We start from the raw sequence: 23,998 nt of genomic DNA, 5'->3' as shown, positions 1-23,998 counted from the left end.
TACTTTGTTCAGTTGGGAAGACTGAAAACAGTATTTTAATAGCTCAATGATATCTCCATGTGTTTATCTAGATATAAACCTACATAGTGTCATTTTGTGCTGTGATGATATCTCCCAGGGTGCTCACAGGTGTACATAATAGTTTGTCCAATACATATAACAGCTCTGATTGCCATGCTTTTACAGGGTTTTTGAGGATATGTTACTTCTTTATACACAAATTAAATTTGTTATGGCTATATTTGGAAATAAAGCAAAATGAGTACAAGGGGGAGAAATAATTAAAACCACATATAACAACAAAGAATTATATGTGGATATAATTCAAGCTACTGGGATCAAATATTTCTTGAATTTATTGTCTTGGGTATTGGTATCCAGTTGGTGATTTTCAGGTCTACTTTCCCAATGTAGGATAACAAAAGTTTGCCAGTCATATTCTAGACTAATCAATCAAGCAAGTAGCCTAATAACTGCAAATATTAGGGATTAGCATTTTTTTTCCTGTAAATAGCTAAAGAATGTTTTTTTCTCTGCAAGTCAAATGATTTGGTTCTGTGGGCCAAATGGTTGCTGTCACAACTGCCCAACTCTAATGCCGTAATGCAAAAGCATCCTCAGACAATATATAAACAAATGAGCATGGCTGTGTCTAAATAAAACTTTATTTATAAAAACAGGTGGCCAGCCAATTTGACCCACAGGTTGTAGTTTGGTAACTCTTGGATTACATGATTAAAAAGCTATGGGATTTTTGTTACGTGACAGGAGCCCAGAATAGCCAATTCTATCAAACTTTTATGCAAAACACCCATAGATATCTGCACAAAATCTTTGATTGCATACACTTCTAAATAAACTAATCCGCTGTTTGGACATCAACTTTATCTCTGCAAATAGTCTTTTTGTTCAAGTGCTTTTAGCTTAAATGTAAAAGGAATAATTGGTACTCTAATTAGTGAAGGAGCTGAAATGGCAACTAAAAGGGTTTGGAAAGGGGAGGGGTTGAGATGGGGAGGAGAGAGTGAGATTTAAGGTCATGCAATGGAAAGGTTGGATGCTAACATTTTAATTAAAATGATAGCAAACCATTCAACATGCTATTCTGCTATGGACTTTGAGTGATAATGATGTATCAATGTAGGTCCAGCAATTTTAACAAATATATCGCCACTCTGGTGCAGGGCTTTAATAGAGGGGGAGACTGTGGGTACGTGGGGGTACAGCATGTTTGGGAGATCTCTGTACTTCCCACTCAATGTTGCTGTGAGCCTGAAACTACTTATACTTTTAATGCTTTTATGTTAAAAAGACTTGCAATAATTAATGAAGATAAACATTTATTCTCAAACATCTTAAAATCATTATGTGAACTATTGCCTTAAAAATCTTTTTCAACATGCCCCCAAACAAACAAAGCAAAAGAAAATAAAAAAAACCAGGAAGTTAATACAATAATTACTTGGTAATATTGATTTTTTCAAAAAGTTACCCAAAATGGCTTTTCTCCATTCTAACTACCCTACTTTCATTTAAACCATGTTCTTTCTTAAATCCATTGATCTAGTGTTGCATTTGATTTAATTTTAAAACAAAGCTTTAATATACCTCAAATCCTATGCCAAGTCCTCAAGGGCCTGGATATATTCCGCTTTGTTGGGTAGTGGGGCTGCATTTTTTTTTTTTTTTTTTTTTGCATCCTACTTTTTACAGCCTGTTACTGTCATTTGGTGTTTGACTGTTATCATTATAAAAGATACAGGCTTTTCTACTTTGTTATTTGTAGCATTATCTCATGTTTTACAACATCTTTGCACAACATGCAGGCACATGAAATATAACTAGTGAAAAGTTCTCGGTGGTATTAATGCATAAAAAAGAATGTGGTTCCATCTCTACTGTCTTTACCCAGCCAAAAGCTGATGAACAGCCAATTTTCCTTTATCACATTAGCACAGCCATGAGGGAAACACATTTGTTCTAGTCAGCTACACTAAAGATACTATTACCAATCTAACATATACATGTTTTATATCAGCAGTATTCTCAGAGCATGAGAGAGCCAACAATATATTAACACTAGCATGACAGTTTATTTAAGAAAAGAAAATTGTCTCTGTAGAGGGACAGAAGTTAGAAATGTATGGCTAAAGCTCAGTGTCACTGGTCTAATAAAGGTAATAATTCTTAGGCTTTCTTTATAGCAGGTAACACTCCTGTGACAGTTCTGTCATATCATTCAAATAAAAATGTTGTCTTTTACAAGTTTAAGTGCACCTTTATTTTGAGTCAGATAGAAAGCATGTTTTTGATTTTCTGTATTCACCGTATTATATCTGTTGTCAAGAGTTCAGGACCTTCTTTTTTATCAACTCATCACATATTTGCTTAGTAGAAGAATTCAGTGTCACTTGCAGTGAATTCCAGAAGGATATTTTCACTTTGTAGGTACTTAAATAATGATTAATGATGATCCCAAGCCACTCTCTTCCATTGCCCCCTCCCCTACCAACCACCTTTCCATACATAAGATTAAATCTTCTTTGGTTTTTCTGCACCATGTTTTATGTTCCAAGATTCTCTAAACTACTTTACAATTCTGATCTGGGGCCCCATCACCCTGAAGCTGTAAAGACTGAGGTGGATTTTTGCAATAGCTCATCCTGATGGTCCCCTTGCTAGTTATTTAAGGGAATACATACAATGGAATTTCTGATTTGTGAAAAGAAAGCCTTTTGCTACAATAAACTTCGCACCTATCTCATTCTCTAGCCCTATGAGGGTAAGAGGAGCTTGTGCATGTTTATTGATGTGTCTTGAATGAATGAATTGACAAAACCAGTAGCAGTTGTAGAAAAGTCTTTAAATCCCCTTCATAAGAGATCCAAAAGCACTTTGGAAAGAAGATACGGAGAAGGTCATGCTCAAATCTTCATTCTCTTCAGTTTCATATTTTATTTTAACCACTTTTTTGGTCACATTTGTGTCCCTGTGACAGATCACACTCATCCCTTTAAGTATAAGAGTACACTAGATTTTTTTTTAAGTAGAATTCTTGACACTATCCTCCCATTTGCATGTTTGATTAGTGAGAAATATAATTCAAAAATCCAGAAAGTTACATAATAACTCAGTAGCTACCAAGGGGAAAATAGAATCAAGTCCACCTAGACTAGAGTAATTTTCCACAATCACCTGTTCCATTGAAATGCCAAATCTTTGCTGCCATTTTACTCCTGCTGGCCATCAAAACTGAAAGAAACTGCTGACTCAGGCTGAGAAATAGAGAGACAGAGTACCTGTGCTGAATATCTTACCGGATAAATGGTATTCCCATTGCCTACATTCTTCTAATTTAAATTGAATTCATAAAGCATCAACTCAGTGCCCACAGTGGCCCTATGACCTACACCAACAAAAGTTAAGTTGTCATCCTTTCTCTCAAGGAGCTTGTATGTATGATAACAACAGAATACATTTTAATATACTAGATAGTGTTTGCATCACAATAAATGATGATGATTGTTTCTAACTTAAATACTGAATCTTAATGCAGTCAAGAAGGATTATCTTTTCCAAGGAGTTGCTTTGAGAAATTATGTCTTAATTTGTTAATATGTGTGGTATATAACATATTTTTGGACTTTCTCTCTGTAACTTGCTTTCCCAGAACCAACTTAGAAGCTTCCCAGGAAGAGCAGTTTTATTAATTTGGAGGGCCTCATTTAAAGCAAAACCATTTTGTGCATTCAGAATAACATCTTTCTAATAGATTAACATGAAGTGATTTGACAACATATCTTAAATTTAAATTTACCCTCAAAAGATCTTGATGGATGATACGAATATAAGGAACATGATTTTGAATGCCAAGAAATTCAAACAAAAAAGAAAAACCACTGTGATATGAATCAGAAGAGAAAACTTTATGGAGGAGAAAAGTCTTGGACTTTCTGAAATAGAAATTGCCCTGAAATAGAAATTTCTATTTCTAAGTGAAAGAAAGATTTGCATAAAAAGATTCCACTATTCCATCCATAATTTTTAAGCTAAAGTAAGGCAATGTATCCTGAAAACTCTATAAGTTTATTTTAAAATATCACATGTATGTTGTATTCCCCTACCTAAGAACACGTGGAATCCCCACACGTCCCATCCAATTGGTTACCATCCTAAACCTAAGGCCTTCTGAGTTTTTCCTCACTCATCTCACCCAATTTATTTCTAACCTTCACCAACAGCCAACCTCCGATCTAATTGGTAAAGTTTCCTCACTGTCTGATGATCACACATCATTTAATCTCATGATGTGTTCAAGCTATTTCCATATAGGCACTTAACTAAATTTTTAGTATTTTTCAAAACACACATCTCAAGTCCTCTATTCTCCAATAATTCTTTGCCACTTACTTTGACATTGTAAAAGTAGCTAACATATTAAAAAGCTAGTATGAGCCAGGCACGGTGGCTCACACCTCTAATCCGAGAACTTTGGGAGGCCGAGGCAGGCAGATCATGAGGTCAGGAGTTTGAGACCGTCAACATAGTGAAACACCATCTCTAGTAAAAAAAAAAAAAAAATACAAAAAGTAGCCCGGTGTGGCGGCACACGCCTGTAGTCCCAGGTACTCGGGAGGCTAAGGCAGGAGAATCTCTTGAACCCGGGAGGCAGAGGTTGCAGTGAGCCAAGATGGCGCCATTGCACTCCAGCCTGGGTGACAGGGTGACAGAGTGAGACTCCACCAAAAAAAAAAAAAAAAAAAGAAACAAGGAAAAAAAAGCTACTATGTCAGCCATTGTTCTAAAATATGTATGCATATTCATTCTTTTTAACTTTATAGTTACCTAAGACAGGTTTTTTTTTTTTTTCCTCCATTTTAAATATAATTAAAAAGAAGCACAGACGATTGAAAACAAACATTTGGCCTGGCACAGTGGTACGCGCCTGTAATCCCAGCACTCTGCGAAGCCGAGGTGGGCGGATCACTTGAGGTGAAACGTTCTAGACCGGCCTGGCCAACATGGCGAAACTCCATCTCTACTAAAAATGCAAAAAAATTTAGCCAGGTGTGATGACGCATTCCTGTAATTACAGCTACTTGGGAGGCCGAGGCAGGAGAATTGCTTGAACCAAGGAGGTGGAGCTTGCAGTGAGCCGAGATCGCGCCACTGCACTCCAGCCTGGGCCACAGGGTGAGACTGTCACAAAAAAAAAAAAAAAAAAAAAAAAAAAAAAAGCTTAGCTCAGTGATTCACCCCTGTATTCCCAGTAGTTTGGGAGGCCAAGGTGGGTGGATCACGAGGTAGGTAAAAGAGTCCAAAATCAGCCTGGCCAAGATGGTGAAACTCCGTCTCTACTAAAAATACAAAAATTAGCTGGGTGTGGTGGCACGAGCTTGTAATACCAGCTACTTGGGAGGCTGCAGCAGAGAATTGGTTAAACACGGGAGGCTGAGGTTGTAGTGAGCCGAAATGGAGCCACTGAACTCCAGATTGTACGACAGAGCAAGACTGTCTCAAAAAAAAAAAAAAAAAATTAAGGTGCTATAGAAGGGTGACTAGTGGTTTCAGAGACAGTTTTAAACAGCTAATTTAATTAACAAGTTACAGCCAGTTAGGGTTTTGAAGTAATAGTCATTTAGTTTGTTAAATCCATCCATTTAGCATCTCTTCTATATCTCTACCCAGTGATGATTCAGGATTGATGTCAACACCTCCCACAATAGGAAAGGTGACATCCGCTGTGTGCTATAATCACTTAACACGTGCCCCTCATTGTGCTGAACATTTTCCCTGTATCATGGCACTGCCTTCCTAGATCGCTGCTTCACAATGGTGTTGTCCCCACATTACAAAGGAGAACACTCAGGCTAAACTATTCTAGTATTCCGCCTCTGCAGATTTTGGGAATGCCTTTCTCTTTGAACAGCTTTTACTATTATATGTAATTATTATAAATGATTGAACCCAAAGGTATCTCCTTATAACTTCAGTTCATAAGTTCCAGTTCTAGTTATTGAGACTACACCAAACAAATCTAATCACTTTTCCACGTGAGAGCTTACATAAACGTAAAGAAGGTTGTCATTCCTCTCCTAAGTCTTCTTCAAGATAAATGTGTTTAGTTTCTGTGATGTTCTAAATATGACATAGTTTTTAGTGTCTCTCTTCTTAAAATGTGGCTCCAGAAATACTACAATCTCTAGATGTGGTCTGACCTGTCAAACTGGTACAGGATTGTCACATTAATACAATTCAAAATTGCAGGTTAGATTTTTGGCAATGACATCATGCAGCTAAAACTGATAAATTAGGTTGAGCTGACTGTTAACTAAAACACTGTCTTTTTTTTTTTTCTTACTTACATCAACTGCTAACTCACATCTACCCCATTCTATACATATACAGTTGGCTTTGCGGACCCAAGGGTTGGCATTTATATTTATCTATGTTATATTTCATCTTATTAGATTCAGCCCATTGCTCTGAGCTGTCAAAATCTTTTTGGATGCTATATCTGTCATGCAGTGCATTTACTATCCCTCTAAGATTTATGTCATTTGCAAATTTGATGAGCATGCTTTATATGCTGGACAGGAGCTTAATAAACACTAACTGATTGATTGGCTAATTGATACTCTGAAAACATCACGAACTACGTGATGTTACAACTCTAAGCAATAAAGAAAAGGCACCGTTTTCTAACAAAATGTGTCATAGTGTGATTCTTCACATACTTTTCAGAGTGGCCTTGTTTACTGACATGAATTTTTATATAATTATAAATGCTCCAGTTTATTAAATATTCTCTATTGAGTGATGTTTATACAAACAATATGAATAAGTACTTGAGGACATTATTCAGGGATAGTTGCTTTGGCAGAAATTAACCAGGTGGGTGGCCCACAAACATTTGTAGTGTTTGGAATGTGTATGTGTTCCTGCTACTAGTTTGATTGACTGAGTAACTGCTGGTATACCGCTCAAAGATTTTTTCTTGGTTTTGTTTCGGCTTTGTGTTTTCCATGAGCTCCTGGGGTTTTATTTCAACACTTTTTCCTCTGTCCCCTTCTCTCCATTCCCACACCTTCACACACCCCAAGCCAACATATACACTCACTTTCCTTTTTTCCTCTCTGAGTAACTCAGACAAGACAAGCCAGGCTCTTGAAGCGATCTATAGGAAAAGCCTAAGTGTATTACATTTGCACCCTGCGTGTGATTCTCCAGATTTGCTGTTCTCCCCTGATCTCTATTAAAGCTCTTCATATACTGCAACCTCCAACAAACAAGTCCCCATTTAATTGATCTCTAAAAATTTAACATAGGAATACAAGTAGATTTTTTTTTTTTTGTCCTGTCTTGACTGGATGTGAAACTCTCACAGCATCTTCTTCCTACACATTTAAATTACTCTCTTCTCTCTACTGCCAAAAAAAAAAAAGAAAAAAAAAGCTATTAATTTACACATATACATGATAGAAAATCTGCCAACAGTCTGATTTATTGAATTCCTAAGGAATAGGGAGAGTTCCAGCCGGTTTTTTCTAGATACTGCTTAAAGATGTGTTATGCACAATTCTACATTTAAGAAAGCTTTTGGTGCATACTTGATCACAATATTAGATACCCTTAATTATTTCAGTATATCATTGTGCCTTTTTCTATTTTACCCATGGAGAACAGATGATTTCCAAAAGATTATCAAGTTAGCTGTAGAATACCTTAGAAAACTTTTTCAGTATGTTACATCCCAATGATCTAGAAGTTACTTGTTATAACTACAATGTCCTCTCCTTAAAAGTGAGTCGACCTCTTTTGTCTCCCATGTTTATAAAGAAAACTACTCTTCATACTCTCTCTAAAATCCAATCACTTGTTTGAAAATGATCCTGTTGTTTGAATATCAGACAGGCACATTATGATATGCTAAGTGTGATGCTAGTACACATAAGGGGTATATAAAACACAGACCTTTTCTTCAAGGAACTTGCAATCTGTAATAGAAATAGGCATATAAAATACTTTCAATGAAAGGAGGCAATATAATAAATGAATATGAATAAAGTGTTTACAAACAAAGATGAGAATATGAAAATATCTTGGAAGTCTCCTCCACCAAATATCTCCCTGTTACTCTTCTTCTCTCTATTGAGGTCTTCCTCAAATGAGTTGTTTGTACTTCCTCTGTCCATTTTCTCTTTTCCCATTCCATCTGTAATGCAGCTCAATCAGTAGTTTCTGTTTTTTATTACTTTAAAAAATAACTCTCTCAAACTTACAGGAAAGTCACAAGAATAGTACAAAGAATTTTTTTCTGACCCACTTGAGATTAAATTTTTGACTTACTGACACATTCCCCCTGAATACTGCAGTGTGTATTTGCTACAAAAAGACATTCTTTTACGTAAGTATGATGTAAACATCAAAGTTATTGGTACACCGCTACCATTTTATCTTTAAAGCCCATTCAAGTTTTGTCAATGACCCCAAAAATGTCTTTTATAGAAAAAACACCTGCAGCCCCAAATCACATGTTGCCTTTAGTTGTCATGACTCTAAGGTTTCTTTTGATCTGAAAGAGTTCCTCAATCTTTCTTTGGCTTTTCTGATCTTAATACTGTTAAAGAAGACCACCCAGTTATTTTGTAGATTGCCTCTCAATTTGGGTTTGTCTAATTTTTCCTGGTGATTAAATTCAGGTGGTACAGTGATTATATTATATCTTATCATGCCTTACATCATTTCTATTTGTTCCATTGCCAATGATGTTAACTTCAATCATTTGCATTAATATATCTGCCAGGCTTCCACACTGTAAAAATACAATTTTCCCCTTTGCAATTAGCAAACATTTTGTGAGCAGATACTTCGAGACTGTATAAATACTCTATTGCTTATTAAAAATTCAATGCATGCATATGCTTATTTTTATCTGTATAGACTCATGAGTCTCTATTTTATTCAGCGGGGTATAATTCATTACTCTCAATATGTATTTCAATGCTCAAGTTGTTCCAGGTTTGGACAGTGTAGACCCCATACAGCTGCATTCTGGGTCATATTGACATGTTCTAATAGTTCTTTGAGTATCTTCTTACTTTATGACACAAGATGTTCTAGGCTTATTTTGTACTTCCCCACCACAGCCCTGGAATCAGCTATTTCTCCAAGAAATCCTGGTTCTCCTAAGAGATGAATGGTCTTTAGGAACAAAGATTCTGTGCTAAGTAGATTCATGCTATTTCAGTGTTACTGCTCCCAGGCCCACTCTCTTCCCTCAGTGGTTAGCTGTAGGGAATATGGATATATAGGGAATATGAATATAAATAGTACTACTAGATAGATTAGATTTGATGCACACACTTACTTCTATATTACTTCTATAAACCATTGACCCTTGAACAATATGGGGGTTAGGGCACGTACCACCTGTGCAGTAAAGCCACCAACTGCATTAGCTCCTAACAAGAGACTCAGTCTTATTTTTGGAGCTTTGAAACTAGGCATTGATTTCTCTTCTCTAGCTATGAAAGTCCTAGATAGTGTTTTCTTCCAAGAGAAGGCCTTTTCATCCACATAGAAATAATGTTGTTTAGTGTAGCCACCTTCATCAGTGATCTTATCTAGATCTTCTGAATAACTTGCAACTTCTACAACAGCACTTGCTGTTTCAACCTTGCAGTTTTATGTTATGGAAACTACTTTCTTTCTTAAACCTTGTGAACCAATCTCTGCTAGCTTCCAGCTTTTCTTCTGTAGCTTCCTCACTTCCCTCAGCCTTCACAGAATGGAATATTAGGGCCTTGTCTGGATTAGACTTTGGCTTAAGAGAATATTGTAGCTGGTCTGGTCTTCTATGTGGACCACTCAAATTTTCTCCACATCAGCAATAAAGCTGTTTCTGTTTTTATCATTTTTGTGGTCATTAGAATAGCACTTTAATTTTCCCTCAAGAACTTTTCCTTTGCATTCAACTTGGCTGTTTGGAGCAAGAGGACTAGCTTTCAGCCAGTCAACTTTCTACATGCTTTCCTCACTAAGCTTAATCATTTCTAGCTTTTGATTTCAAGTGAGAGAAATGTTACTCTTCCTTTCACGTGAACACGGAGAGGCCACTGTAGTGGCCTTGGTCTAATTGAATTGCAATATTGTTGGGTCTGAGGGAACAGGGAGGCCCAAGGGGAAGGAGCGAATCAGAAGAACATTCTGCTGGTGGAGAAATCATAACACACACAACATTTATTGATTAACTTTGCCATCATATATTGGTGTGGTTCATGCACTCCCTGAAATTATAATAACATCACAGATCACCATAACAGCTATAATAACTGGAAAAAAGTTTAAATTTGGGGGAGAATTGCCAAAATGTGATACATACACAAAACAGCACATGCTGATGGAAAAATAGCACTGATATATGACATGTTTGCCTGAAACAAGGTTGCCATAAACCTTCAATTTGTAAAAAATAAAATAAAAATAAAAAACATATTGTCTGTGAAGCACAGTAGAACAAAGTAAGCTTGCCACTAGCAACTGCTGGACACTAATTTAATCTTTATCAAATGAATGAAGCTTCATCTAAACCAACTCTTCAAAGATTAATATGATTTATCAAAGTATGAGAATAGTAGAGGACAGTGAATAAGTTGTAGGAAAACAGAAAAAAACAAGAAACAGTAAAATTTAAAATGATTAGGTTACTCCAAGCCTTCTATTGATCCTGATAAATCCCTATTCTTTCAAATATTCTTTTCATAAAATGAATATTTAAATGTGTTAAATTTAAAATCACCATTTTCACTTTTCCTCAAGACATTTATAGTTTTTAAAAAAATCTCTTAAATCACAGTAATACAGTTACATATCATTAGGTCAGATTATGCCTGAAGGAAAATAATGAAAACAGTGAACACAGGATTTCTGTTTATACTTCCAGGGAATAAGCCAAAGTATTCCAAGAGATATGAACTCACTGCTGACCCCAAGTCAGAAGGGCCATTAATCAGGCCCTCAATATGTAGACAGATATATAGAAAATCATTTATTTGTATAGTTCAAAAACTAAACTTCATGCAAGCACTCAATGGATGTCATAAAGATCCTAAAGAGTAATTTGTAAAATTTGTAGAAATGGTCCTGCCACATAAACAAAACAGGGCTGAATGCTCACTTATACTGTGCATGAGTTACATCAGCTAAAATCTTCAACAGGGGTAGAACATCCCATTATATAATAAATAAATTATGTATTAATTTTATATTCTTAAAAGAAAGGCATACTTTTCTGTAAGTACCTATGCTTCAGCCATTTTGTGTCTTCTTAGATTTTTTCAGCTCCAGTAGACAGTACTGGGCAAAATTTATTAAAAATATGTCTCAAAAACTAAATGAAGAACCATTTTAAACAAAAGAAAAAATCTGAATCTCTTTAACCTCCTTCAGAGAACTGTATTGTGAAATATGATTTGGATTATTATTTTTTTTTAATTCTAGAATTGAGAATAACACCTTTATTGTGGCCACTGTTTAAAGGTAGTCCTTTCTGATCAAAAGCTGGAGAGACAGTAATTGTCTAAGCAGTTTTTGCACAATCAGTCATGGAGAAGTGCACACACTTAATTTGTTTGCACCAAAAAAGAACGGCAGAAAACAGTCATTAATTTAAGGTAAGAATATATCATCTCTAAATACAAAAGTAGGTATTTATGGGTCAAAAGCAGAATATTCAGTGAACAGTTTCCTTGATTCCCTTCACAATCACAAAAATAAGATTGTGGTATCAATTTAAACATAAGTCAATAGTTTTTGTTATCATCTGAAGAACGTCATACTGGCAATTACTATTGAAAATAATATTCATTTTGTCTTTTTATCATTTGTATTTATTCAGTCCAATTCTAACATGTTTCTTCCCAAACCATGTTACTCCAGGTAAGCAGCAGGTGAAAGAAAGGTAAGGGAAGGCAAGGGGAGAAGGAGAGGGGAGGGGAGGGGAAAAGAGATGAAAGAGAAAGAAAGAAAAAAGAAAGAAAGAGAGAGAAATAGAGAGAGAAGGAAAGAAAGAAGGAAGGAAAGAAAGAAAGAAAGAAAGAAAGAAAGAAAGAAAGAAAGAAAGAAAGAGAAAGAAAGAAAGAAAGAAAGAAAGAAAGAAAGAAAGAAAGAAAGAAAGAGAAAGAAAGGAAGGAAGGAAGGAAGGAGAGAAAGAAAGAGAAAGAGAGAAATAGAGAAAGAGGAAGGAGGGAAGGAAGGAAGGAAGGAAAAGCAAGAGAAAGAAAGAAAGAAAGAAAGAAAGAAAGAAAGAAAGAAAGAAAGAAAGAAAGAAAGAAAGAAAGAAAGAAAGAAAGGGAGGGAGGGAGGGAGGGAGGGAGGGAGGGAGGGAGGGAGGAAGGAAGGAAGGAAGGAAGGAAAGGAGGGAGGAAAGGAGGAGGGAAGGAAGGAGGGAGAAAATTTGGTGGGGCTGTGTGCTTCAGATAGTTATCTCTTCGCAAAGCCTGGTTTAGCTTCCCTTAAAGGTGGACATGTCTCAGAAGGTGAAGTCCAGGAAAAAAATTTCTTGGTGGGAGAAACATTTGCATGCTGATTTTACTCCTTAAGAAGAAAAATAATGAGCCTAAACTATTTTCAGTGTTATATTTAGAAATAAATCAATAACAAAGGTCGATATTAAATGGTGAAATACTTAAAAGGTAAAGGTGAGAATGACTAAAGTTATAACATCTAATATTTTTTTTAAAGTGTAATATTCATTTTCTGTCACATAATACTGTTTAGGATCTTTCTATGGTACTTTATATCTCCTAAGACTTATAGCAATGGACATTTCTAAATTAGTGTCACTTTCGTTCTATGTAAATATAATCAAGGTAGTTTACCTCTACCCTCCACAAATCCACCTTTGAATGACTACGAGTTTTCATCTTAAGCTGAGATCACAGGACTTCTAATGTTTTCTTAGAACAAAATGTAGATATAATTCAGAAGAGATATAAGGTAGCTGAGTCTTTACTGTCAGATCTCAGTTTACATATTGACACCTCAGAGAACCCCCGAATACCCACACAAGCTTTAATAATCACTCAAAAACTTTGTTATATTGTACTATTTTAATTCACTGGGCATTACTTTTCTCTCAATGTATTTCTTATTTATTTGGTTTTTTTTTTTCTTCCCTCACCCACCCCTCAACATGCACACATGTATGCACACAAACAACTAACATCAGCTATAATCAATTCACTGCATTAGTCTCAACATCTACTAATAGAACAAAGCCCATTTGACTAGAAGATGCATTTCTTTTGGCAACTTTACCAGAATTCTTTATCTATTTTTATAATTTTTTTCTCCATCTCTGTTTTCATCTTCTGAAACTTTTTGTAGGTGGGCATTGGATCTGTCTGCAGATGTGTTTCTATTCACCCTAGATTGGATTTGATAATTGTGGGGCAAAGGCAGCTACGCAATACAACTTATTTTTTTGCCATGGGGACTCCACTACATCCTTTTCCCATCCACCTGCCTTCTTGTGGCCTGAGAGCCCACACTCTGTGCTCCAAATTAAGGTCAAATCTTTCCACTCGCTGATGCCTGGTGATGGGAAAGAGCATGAGAAGCCGACCCAGACTGTCACTCCAAATGCTGTTTGCAATTCATGTCCCTGGCAGTCACACCCACATGTCCCCTGCCCATGGAGGCTGTCAGCTCTCTGTGTGCAGCACCAACTCAGTACTCTCCTCTACTGCATTTCTCTCCTGTGTGTACTTTGAACTGTGATTTCCTTTGCCACCTAATTTCATCTGCTTTCTTCTTCTAAGGATTCCTTTAAAAAGTTTTCATCATCATTGTGTTCTTTTGTATACTTCACAGTAATAGCATCTTCAATCAGCTGCTAATGTCTAATCCGATTAAAACTGTAAATCTCTTTCTCCAGGAAAAAAAAAAAAAAAAAAAAAAGCAGAAACCCAGTAAACAAATTGTAAGAAGCACATACAAGTGCTGTCTAAGTGCTTTATTCATGATGCACTTGAGATCTTCTCAAAATTTCACTGTTCCATTAGACTTTTACACTACCAGGAATCAGTGTCTTAGTCATTTATACCATCAGACCAGCTGGATGACAGCAAGTTGTCAACAGATTTCCCAAGGATTTCTCTGAGGAGCTAGAGACTTACAACGGGCAGAAAGTGTCATTCCATCTGAATCCAACCATTACATCAATTGACCTGAAAGCTAGAAAGGTTCTATTTCTCTAAGGAAAAGAAAACAATTGAAAAGCTTGAGTATCCAATCAAACAAATTACATTTGCGACCCTCCCCAGAGGGCCACACCATTTAGGCTCTAAGAAGAGTTTAGTTGGAATATATATTTTAAAGGACAAGCTTATCAAAGAATACTACAAAGGAACAGAAAACAAAAGTAAATAAGACAAATATAATTGAACCAAAGAGCCATATATGTATATAAAATCCCAAACTTACTTGAAGTAATATTTTATATGAACTTGAATTCAAGCACCGTCATGTAAAACTGGATATTTATTGACTTAAGGAGAGAATTGATAAGGAATTTAGTTTTATTTCACCTTTTCATTAATGATCAGCAAGTAGCAATCTTAATGAAAACAGTAGATGACAGTAAATTGATAGGTACCGCAAAAGGCGTTAGAAACAACATAAAAGAAGATGCAAGAAGGTAGATATTGGGACGGTACTGAGAATAAAATCCACTGTAGTTAAATGGAAGGTCATTCAAAACACACCTTCTAAATAATATCTCTTTCCAAGTAGCTTAAAATATTTATGAGTATTACTATCAGTACTGCCTATTTATTTGGAAGCAACACTGTTCCAGGCACCAGAATACAGAGCCAGAATCACAAAAAACTAAAGACATCAGAAATGCCAATACAGAAAAAACAAAAAGTTCTAGGGAATGTGAAAGGAGGCCAGTGTTTGTGTGTTTTTCACTTAATATGAAAAGTTAAGAAAATATGTATTATTTTAAAGGAAATTCCAGTTATTTTCCAGGCTGTAATAGAGCTCAGGGAAGGTTAAGACTGAATATAACTGTGAAGAGAAAAAAATATCATTGACTTCAGTGTGAGACAAAATAAGGGAGAAAAAAACAGAACACAAGTTTAGCCACAGTTTTTCTAAAACTAATTAGAGTACTGAGCTTTATAACCTGGAAGAGACTGTAAAGTAATTACTAATCATGGAAAAGATAATGTTTTCAGGATAAAGAGAAGATTTATTACATAATTTAGCAAACCTGTAAATGTCCACCCATCATTTAGAAAATACATTTAGCTTTTCATGCTATCACGTATCGCTTTTTCTCAATATCATCTTTTGCCAAACTCAATATTTCTGTTTGTTTATATATTTACTTATATTAAACATACACTACATAAGATATATTTTGCTGTTCTGAGCACATATGAGTGAACAAAGTATCTGCTTTCAGTAAATTAAAAAATATACGTAATGCAAAACCTACTTAATATCTAAGTACGTGATTTTGGGAGCCCTTAAAGCTCAAAGTACATACAAGGCCAATGAAGCTATAGAGGCACCATCTAACAGATTTTGAAGGATCTTGAACGTCTTGCTAAGGGAAGGAAATTTCATTCTCTGGAGTGTGAACAATGGTGAGCATAGTGTTTATTTAAGGAGAGGAAGGATGTAATAACATTTACATTTTAGAAAGAAATTTTCACAATGAAGTTTTTTACAAAGACAAAGTAATCAACAATACTAGGGGGGAAAGCGGAAAGGAAACAATCAGAAATGTATTGCAATATACAAAGCAAAGGTAACAAAGCCGCCTCTTTCTAGCTACCACTTGTAAGCCATGTTATAAAGAAGTTCGTTCAAATTTTAAAGTCACCGTTATCGTTCTTCTAATCTCCAAACTAGTAATGAAATTCAGCGTTCTCATTAATTTACCTCATACATTTCTTTTCCTTTTTCAGTTTTCTCCTGCTACATATTCGATCAACTAATATCTCTCATCTGTACAGTCTTCAAGGGATTGGTTCCAGGATCCAGGTGCAAATAGCCAAAATCTAATCATACTCAAGTCCCACAGTTGGCCTTGTGGAACCCAAGGATACAAAAAGTCAGCCCTGTGCATAGTCAGATTTTACATCCTGCAAGTACTATATTTTCAATCTGTGTTTAGTTGGAAAAAATTCATATAAAAGCAGACCTGAGCAATTCAATTCCTTGTAGTTCATGAGTCAACTGCATTCTTGCAAGAGCTTCTAAACAAACTGTCCTATCAACTTTGTTCTAATACTGGATGATGACATCACTCATTCAATCAAACTTTGTTTATTGAGAATAGATCACATTCAAACATGATGCCTATCTCTGAAGGGAACAACACTAAATAAGGTAAAATTCTTGATCTAAAAGTTCCGGAGTCTAGTGATAGACACAAATAAAGCATATTGAGTAAATCGTGATAATTTCATAGAAAGGCTGAGTGCATGTCTACTCAGATTTGAGATAAGAAAAGGCTCCTTGAAAATGTTCATGCCAAATGAGTGAAAGGAAAAAGTAGGATTAAGCGGAATAAATAGTAAGGGAGAGTATTCTTGGTAAAGAACATGTGCAGTTGTAGCAACATAAGAAAGATAGATACAATTAAAGACTAGACAGCTCAGTGTTTCTAGAATGCAAGGTCCTAGAGGAGACCTTACAGAACATGAGGCCAAGCAGTTGTCAGAGCTAAGTCATTAAGAGTCTCCATTCCAACCAAAAAAATCTTAAAACTGAGAAAAGTCATACTTGAATTTGAATTTTGAAAGCTCACTGACAGCACTGTGGCAATATAAATTTAGAAATTAACAGGTTTTATAATTATGCCTATAAAAATAGTACGAGGAGTCATGGTTGTGAGTAAGAATTCCCAGGGAAAGTGTGTGCCGTGAAAAGTGTGTGCCATGAAAAGTGCATAGTGTTAAGCAAGGAACCATGAAAAGACCCAAATAAAGAGTCTGAACGGAAGAAGCAAAGCCCTTGGAAAAAGGGGTTTGGGGTAATTAGAATAAGTTGATGAACGAATGGACATTATAGTATATATAACTTCTTATGTATCTTGGATATAAAAGGAATAAAACTATATTGGTCACTACATTTCACAGGATGAAAGTCTGAAGAAAACAAATAATTAAAATATAAACTCAAAGACATAATAGAAACCAACATCAAGTGATTAAAAATATGACCTGAATATTCAGCTAAGAAAAGCTTACCATATTCTCAAGAAAATAAAGATTAATTAACACCAAGATATAGGCTGGCAGTCCTGGGATTTTAAGGATAAAGAAAGAACCTATAAGAATCTCACTCACACACACAAAAACGGGTCACCCACAGTGAAAAATAATCCCCAAGCATGTCTCAGATTTCTCTTCAGAAACACGATGCAATGTATTAAAAGCTCACAAATGAAAGGGTATAAGAAAAAAATTCCATCATCATCCAGACATTGTTCATGGGTACAGGCATTAGAAAGATATGCTCAACTATGCAAGGATTCAGAAGGTACATCACTGGCCATGTTCCTTTTCAGAATATAGAAATACTCTCACCAAATAGAAAGCTCAATTCAAATTAAGAAATTAGAGATGTATGTTATAAAAGGATACTCATTGGGTATTTAATCCTTTTAAATATCATATTAATTTTTAAATAAGTTATAAAGTGCTATTATAATGCTTGAAATAAAAATATCATTTTACTGTAATTATTTTGCCGTAAGAAGCTGGGATAAGAAGCCCTGCTTATTTCAACAAAAACTGGAATGTGGGAAGAGAAATAATTGTTAAAAGCAAAGGTGTGATAACTCCCTTAATTTTCTATGGGAGTTAACATAGGATTTTATGTCTGAAATTTATTATCTTCACATATAATTCTTTTCACATATAATTTGTTTGTTTGTTTGTTTTGTGATAGGATCTGGCTCTGTTGCCTAGGCTGGAGTGCAGTGGCATGATCACGGCTCACAGCCTTGACCTCCCAGGCTCAAGTGATCCTCCCATCTTAGCCTTTTGAGTAGCTGGGACTACAGGCATGCACCACCATGCCTGGCTGATTTTTTTTTTCTTTCTTTTCTTCTTTCTTTTTTTTTTTTTTTTTTTTGTAGAGATGACGTCTTGCTATGTTGTCCAACCTGGCCTTGAAATCTTGGACTCAAACGATCTTCCCGCATAGGCCTCCCAAAGTGCTGGGACTATCGGCATGACGCACCACACCCAGCCTACATATAAATTTTTAAATTGTCATTTTAGAATTTATTATTTTTACATACAAATTTTATTCTTTAATATTTTAACAAATTATTGTTTTCTGTCCAGAGTGATTTTCCTTCTCTGCCTATGCTTTCTTTCTTTATTATACATATGTAATAAACCTGCATGTTCTGCACATGTACCCCATAACTTAAAGTATAATAAAAAAATTTAAAATTATTTTTTACATATAATTTCTAAATATATCAAGATTTCTTGTCATCAATAAAAATGCAGACCCCTGTATTTAAAAAATAAGAGAACAATGCACAGCTATTACCCAGAAGCAAGAAATATATGTGGCAAGCTAATAACCCTTTGTAAGGTGACATAAGTACAAGGTAGGGGAAGAAATGCTAAATGAAATAAGAATACACTCATACTATTTTGCCCATCAAATTAGAAAAAATGAGAAAAGACAATTCCTTACATTAACAATAATTTGGGGAATAGGCACTCTGATTCTTTTTTGGTAAGAGTCTGCATTAGTCAAACATTTTCTGAAGACAGTATGTCAATATATACCCCCAAAATTGTGCATACCCTTTGAATCAGCTTCACCTCTGAAATCTACCCTAAGGCTGCACTACGGGTCCAGTTCTAGTTGGAAATCATTAATTTTTAGTGACCACAATCCACATACCTTTTTTTGGGGTTTGTTGTTGTTGTTGTTGTTGTTGTTGTTTTTAGTAATATTCTGCAATCTACACACAGGAATTAAGAAGGCAGTCAGGTGAATGATTTGAGAATAGGTGTCTGGTGGCAACAGAATGAAAAAAATGAAATAAAAGAAAATGGTTAAAAGACTACTAAAGCTATTTTCCTTGTGGGCTAGGCTAGAAGTGAAGAAACTGAACCTAGAAGGGACCCAACAGACTCAAAGACCATATAAGCACCTAAAAGCTTTACTTCATTCTGTAGTCAAAAGTTATCAAGAGGTGAAAAAGTGAACCTTCCAATTCTGTGAAGAGAGTCATTGGTAGTTTAATGGGGATGGCATTGAATCTATAAAACCATCATTCTCAACAAACTATCGCAAGAACAGAAAACCAAATACCGCATGTTCTCACTCATTCATGGGAACTGAACAATGAGAACACTTGGACACAGGGTGGGGAACATCACACACCAGGGCCTGTCGTGGGGTGGGAATCGGGGGGGGGGGGGGGGGTATAGCATCAGGAGATATACCTAATGTAAATGATGAGTTAATGTACAGCACACCAACATGGCACATGTATACATATGTAACAAACCTGCACATTGTGCACATGTACCCTAGAACATAAAGTATAATAAAAAATTTTAAAAAAGAAAAAGAAAAAGTGAAACTTCATGGTCATTAACTGAAAGCTGTTAATGATGCAGAGAAACACTATGAGTCAGAGGTGAAGTTTTTCTGGCAGGCAGGTGGCCGGGGTACCCAAGGTGTCAGCAGTTGCAAAAAATGATGCAGGTGTTGAAGAAAGGTATACAACTACTTAACATGAGCTTTAAAGGAAACACCTCTTTCCAATATGAGGTAAAAGAAAAAGAAGAATACACTCTCTACATCTCTACTCGCTCCCAGCAATGAGGTGCATGAGGAGTGGATGAATGAGCACTCTTCACTTGGAAGGGCCAGGAAAGGGGTCTCTAAAGGGAAAGAATCAGTGTTTATGTAAGCCAAGGACTTCATAAAACTGTTGACAAAGAGCTTGAAGGTCTAAAGAATGTGACATGTTTACAAACTACCAGAGAATAAAAATAAAACTGCTTTAAAGTTCATATGCAGCCAAAAAGACCCCGCATTGCCAAGACAATCCTAAGCCAAAAGAACAAAGCTGGAGGCATCACGCTACCTGACTTCAAACTATACTACAAGGCTACAGTAACCAAAACAGCATGGTACTGGTACCAAAACAGAGATATAGACCAATGGAACAGAACAGAGCCCTCAGAAATAATACCACACATCTACAGCCATCTGATCTTTGACAAACCTGACAAAAACAAGAAATGGGGAAAGGATTCCCTATTTAATAAATGGTGCTGGGAAAATTGGCTAGCCATAAGTAGAAAGCTGAAACTGGATCCTTTCCTTACTCCTTATATGAAAATTAATTCAAGATGGATTAGAGACTTAAATGTTAGACCTAAAACCATAAAAACCCTAGAAGAAAACGTAGGCAATACCATTCAAGACATAGGCATGGGCAAGGACTTCATGTCTAAAACACCAAAAACAACAGCAACAAAAGCCGAAATTGACAAATGGGATCTAATTAAAGAGCTTCTGCACAGCAAAAGAAACTACCATTAGAGTGAACAGGCAACCTACAGAATGGGAGAAAATTTTTGCAATCTACTCATCTGACAAAGGGCTAATATCCAGAACCTACAAAGAACTCAATCAAATTTACAAGAGAAAAAACAAACAACCCCAACAAAAAGTGGGCAAAGAATATGAAGAGACACATCTCAAAAGAAGACATTCATACAGCCAAAAGACACATGAAAAAGTGCTCATCACTCGCCATCAGAGAAATGCAAATCAAAACCACAATGAGATACTATCTCACACCAGTTAGAATGGCAATCATTAAAAAATCAGGAAACAACAGGTGCTGGAGAGGATATGGAGAAATAGGAACGCTTTTACACTGTTGGTGGGACTGTAAACTAGTTCAACCATTGTGGAAAACAGTGTGGCGATTCCTCAAGGATCTAGAACTAGAAATACCATTTGACTCAGCCATCCCATTACTGGGTATATACCCAAAGGATTATAAGTCATGCTGCTATAAAGACACATGCACACATATGTTTATTGAAGCACTACTCACAATAGCAAAGACTTGGAATAAACCCAAATGTCCATCAGTGACAGACTGAATTAAGAAAATGTGGCACATACACACCATGGAATACCATGCAGCAATAAAAAAGGATGAGTTCGTTTCCTTCATAGGGACGTGGATGAAGCTGGAAACCATCATTCTCAGCAAACTATGGCAGGAACAGAAAACCAGCTACCGCATGTTCTCACTTATAGGTGGGAATAGAACAATGAGATCACTTGGACACAGGAAGGGGAACATCACACACCGGGTCCTATTGTGGGGAGGGGGGAGAGGGGACAGATAGCATTAGGAGATATACCTAATGTAAATGAAGAGTTAATGGGTGCAGCACACCAACATGGCACATGTATACATATGTAACAAACCTGCACGTTGTGCACATGTACCCTAGAACTTAAAGTATAATAACAATAAAAAAAATATTGTCCTGTTGTGGAAGATGAAAGTAAAGAAATGAAAGACAGAGAAATAATGATATGAGAATATGGAAGAAGACACATAACCAAAGGGACACAGATATAGGATGACAACAAAGGGTGACAGAATTATTAGAGCCTGTAAGATTAACTGCTTCATAATCCAACTGGAATTCTGGGGTGAAGGTCACTCTTAGCTGGCACGGATAGAGCCAAACTACCTCCAGTTTAAAATAAATAATAAAAGCCTGTTTTAATAAGATCCCTTCTTTGTTCAAAACTTTCATTTGGTTCCCTTTGATTATTGAACTGTATTCTCAGCTTTATTCCAGTTTCTATCATCTGACACTAAAATTCCTTCAGGGTTTCATCTTATTATGCTCTTGCATAAAACCTGCTCTTGGCAAACTTGACCAGTCACTGTCTGCCAATCATCATAAAAATATTCTCATCTTTCTGCCTTTCTACATCCTAATCCCAAACCTGGAATTCTTTTCTCCCCATCTACGCGTCTTGAAACCTCATGTTCTAGGTTAAATTCTTTATAATCCAAGAAGCACTATCATAATCAGAAGAAATCACAACATTCATCAGCTATTTATTATTCCATAAATGTTACAGTCATTAGTGTTTATGTCTTATCCCTTCCACTAAATTCCTTTGGACCAAGATTCTAGTTAATAGTTTTGTCACTTCAAAAACCTCTACACGGTACAGTGTCCTGTATATAGTGTTCTACTAGTGAGATAAATTGTACAGCAATTATGAATAACACAAAACAATAAATAGAAGTTATTAAAAAGAATAGTAATTTCTGGCTGGGCACGGTGGCTCATGCCTGTAATCCCAGCACTTTGGGAGGCCAAGGTGGGTGGACCATGAAGTCAGGAGATGGAGACCATCCTGGCTAACATGGTGAAACCCCATCTCTACTAAAAATAAAAAAAAAAATTAGCTGGGTGCGGTGGCATGCACTTGTGGTGTCATAGCTACTCGCGAGGCTGAGGCGTGAACCTGGGAGGCAGAGCTTGCAGTGAGCCGAGATCACACCACTGCTCTCCAGCCTGGGCAACAGAGCGAGATTCGGTCTCAGAAAAAAAAAAAAAAAAAAGGCTGTGCACGCTGGCTCACGCCTGTAATCCCAGCACTTTGGGAGGCCGAGGAGGGAGGATCATGAGGTCAGGAGATTGAGACCATCCTGGCTAACATGGTGAAACCCCATCTCTACTAAAAATACAAAAAATCAGCGGGGCGTGGTGCTGGGCGTCTGTAGTCCCAGCTACTCGGGAGGCTGAGGCAGGAGAATGGCGTGAACCCGGGAGGTGGAGCTTGCAGTGAGCGGAGATCGTGCCACTGTACTCCAGCCTGGACGACAGAGCGAGACTTCGTCATAAAAAAAAAAAAAAAAAAAAAAAAAAAAAAAAAAAAAAAAAAAAAGAATAGTAATTTCTGACGACTTTGTTTATACTATTTCAGCTTTCTGTGAAGAGCTCAAACACCAACTCCACCATTTAGCTTCTCAAACCCTAATAACTTTACCACAGAACAACTTGAAAACTCTGACAGATCATGAAGGTGATTTTAAGTAAGATAGGAGGAATTACTTCAAGAACATGGTTTAATTACTTTGTTTGAAGGAGAAAACAATAAAAGAGATAAAGAATCCAGAATGTGTGAACTTTATACATCTTTGAAGTAATAGGATATAATGGAAAATAGAAAAATGAAGAAATACTCTGAACACTGGAAATACTTCTGAAACTTACCAACTTGATAAGGAAATTGGTTACAAGGAAAACAATCAACTACTTCTCACTGGAAATACCTAAATTTGCTTTTTCTAAGCTACAAAGTGATGGACCTCAAGGACAATGACATTTTGGCAATACAAACAAACTGTCAGATGCATTTTTAACAATTTAGTTTCCATTTTCTATTTCCACAATTTACTGTGATATAGCTGATCTGATAAAAAAAAAAAAAAGAAACAAGTCTTCAATATAGATAGAATTTTTCTGTGTGAAATATTTCATGCAAGTTAAACCATCCAAGACCAATATTTTCACATTTAGATAATTTTCTTCAGATGCTGAACATTTTGTAATTATTAGCCATGAAAATTTGGGATATAGACTTTGCTTTAATATAGCACATTGCCTCCAGTTGGGCCAAAGTGCTTTACAAATTAATGAGGTATATATCAGCGGTGTAGTGATTTCAGTAGGCAAACACAGAATCTATTAAGTACTCAATAATACCCTTTATAGATTCTCAAACGTTAAAATCTATTTTATAGCAACACTTCCAAAATGTGTCACAGGGTTTTTAATGCTCTGTGCCACCAGAGACAGAAATGAAGACCCTTATTTTAACATTTAACCTGAAAGGACGTCTCCATCTGCCCTCCCTCTCTCTACCCTTCCCCCATTAT

The 23,998-nt window shown here is 36.1% G+C and overlaps 1 protein-coding gene across 2 annotated transcripts in view; it reads right to left on the bottom strand.

Annotated features, from left to right (window-relative positions):
* The window catches only part of USH2A (usherin), a 795,153-nt gene that overhangs the window by 735,815 nt on the left and 35,340 nt on the right, over positions 1-23,998 (bottom strand). The window lies entirely within an intron of this gene.

This window comes from Theropithecus gelada, chromosome 1, assembly GCF_003255815.1.
Source record: "Theropithecus gelada isolate Dixy chromosome 1, Tgel_1.0, whole genome shotgun sequence".
Classification (NCBI taxonomy): Eukaryota; Metazoa; Chordata; class Mammalia; order Primates; family Cercopithecidae; genus Theropithecus; species Theropithecus gelada.
This window is presented reverse-complemented; position numbering and strand designations above follow the sequence as displayed.